Genomic DNA, 2,570 nt, shown 5'->3' on the forward strand with positions numbered 1-2,570 from the left:
AGAGGGTATCATGCTTAGCAAAATAAGTCAATCGGAGAAAGACAACTATCATGTGATCTCCCTGATACGAGGAAGTTGTGATGCAACATGGGGGGTTAAGGGGATAGGAGAAGAATAAATGAAACAAGATGGGATTGGGAAGGAGACAACCATAAGTGACTCTTAATCTCACAAAACAAACTGAGGGTTGCTGTGGGGAGGGGGGTTGGGAGAAGGGGGGTGCGGTTATGGACATTGGGGAGGGTATGTGCTATGGTGAGTGCTGTGAAGTGTGTAAACCTGGTGATTCACAGACCTGTATCCCTGGGGATAAAAATATATGTTTATAAAAAATAAAAAAATGTTAAAAAAAGAATACATATTTCCTGAAAAGATATTTTTTAATCTATATAAAGTAATTCTAAGTAAATTGCTTAAATAAAATTATTAAAATGCTATCTAGAGGTGGTTGGTGTTCAGAGAATTTACAGTACTCCTGTCTTACCGTATCATCAGGATGATCAGCTTTCCTCAAAGCTTTTGAAATGATTTTTATTTCTTTGTCCTTAGGACATGAGGGGATGCTGGAGAGTAGGAGAAAATTGTAATGGGATTTCTCCTCTCCTAGGATATGAATTCGCTTTAGAATAATTTCTTTCCTCTTCCGGGATAAACAATAGACATTATGATCAAAATAATATGACTAATATGCAGCATGAACCCTCCTCCTTTTAAAAATAAACTGCCTTCTTTTATTAGACTGAAAACTTTGTTAGAGAAGATTAGCTAATGAACATTGAGCTAATCTTTGGAGGAAACAAAACTTTCTAGTTGACTTTGGCAAGGTTCTTCTAACCAATAACATTTTCATACCATCACAGAGGATTGTTCAAAACTGCACTTTTTTAGTCCTTCCACCCTTTTTTACTGAGTGCCAACATGTTCATAATATTTTATCAACTGAATAAAGTTATTTTAAATAGTTATTTCCACGTAACCCAATCATTTAAAAATTTTAATCACACTACTTAAAATATGCCTATATCAGAATAGTAAATGTATATAACTTATTAATAGTTTATATGAGCAGTGGGCTCTATTTTTGTTAAATAAGTACCTTTAAAGTTTGAAGCCTTCTTGGCCATAAAATTCTAGCTCTGGAGATTAGCTTTAAATATGACAATTTTTCTAGGCACATTTCATCTCTTACCTCGTAACGTTTATGGATTAAGGATACTTAGTGGTATTCAGGAATGAACCGACATCTTTTCATTGCCGTTTCCTCTCAGCATTGGATTGTGACCCTTTTCACTGTTTCAATCTTTATAAAATACTACTAAAACTTGGCTGCTGGGATAAGTCTTGGTTGAGTTCCCCACCTTGTGCTCTGTATTTTCTTTCCCCTCATCCTCCTGAACTTTGGTTCTCCACCTGAAGGCAATTTTCCTGAGACACTCACCCTGAGTTGTCTTTTTGTCTGTCCCCTGGGCAACCACAATCACACCCATTATCTTACCATGTAAGTAAAAAGAATATTTACCTCCAGCTGCTTGTCATCTTTACACACTCATTTCAAGCTTTACATATTCAGAACTCAAGATCTTCCCTTCTCAAATGTGTTTTTTTCCTACTTCCTAAGAAAATGAAACAATTACTCACTAGTTACCCAAGCCAAAAATGTGACCGTTATTCTAGATTCTTCTTTCTCCCTCTCATCCCTCATCAAATCAGTAGTAAGTTCTATACAATTCTAGTTCCTAATCATTTTTTTTTTAATCTTTATTTTCCTCTCCATCCTGAAGCTAACTTTGATCTGGCTTTATAACGTTTTCCATGTACATTAGAACTAAGTTCCTTTCCTTTTCCTGTCGTCTCCAGTTAGTCCTTCCTCACTACTTGGATCTTCTTTAAGTGATGAATCTAATTATATTGCCCTTTTTCTTAAAAATATTACCTCTGGATTAGCATTGACTAAATGATTAAAATGTGACCTTATCTACACACTTAAGACTTTTTAGGATATGTTTAAAGTCTGCTTAGTAAGTCTTGTTTCTGCCTTTTCTGCACAATACAACTCAAATTAATACCTACATCAATTATGTACAAGGTCTCAAGGTGTTCAGTTAATAAATAAAAATTCAATTCAAAGTACTTTTCACTATTGTACTAGAAAAGAGCATTAGTTGAATGTAAGAAATAACATTTACAAATTTAGGCAATATCTAATGTGTGTTATCAAGTCAACCACCTATGCCATTGGTTACTGGTTTTTAATTTTTAGAAATAAGTGGAAGTCAGATTATCTCAAAATGTCACACTGACCATCATTGAACATGACTATAAGGCTGTATTTTGGGGAAGATACTATGTTGTTTTATCCCTTTTAATCATCAGAAGATATGCCATTGAACAACTTTGACCTTCATTTTACCATTCCAGTGATACAATTAGAGTTTCTAATGATGTTTTAATATTCTTGAAGAGGAAGAAAATCTTCAGATACTTTAGCTATCTACTCCTCAGTCTTTCTAACTCAAGAGATAACAAACCTAAGGTTTATGTTCATAAACAATTGTACTAAATCTAAGCTA

At 34.2% G+C, this 2,570-nt stretch overlaps 1 pseudogene; it reads right to left on the reverse strand.

The window, feature by feature from the left end:
* LOC132002689 (heme-binding protein 1-like) overlaps positions 1 to 1,487 on the reverse strand; it is a 21,152-nt pseudogene extending 19,665 nt beyond the window's left edge.
* Between the last annotated feature and the right edge of the window lie 1,083 nt (positions 1,488 to 2,570).

Source organism: Mustela nigripes, chromosome 15 (genome assembly GCF_022355385.1).
Source record: "Mustela nigripes isolate SB6536 chromosome 15, MUSNIG.SB6536, whole genome shotgun sequence".
NCBI lineage: Eukaryota > Metazoa > Chordata > Mammalia > Carnivora > Mustelidae > Mustela > Mustela nigripes.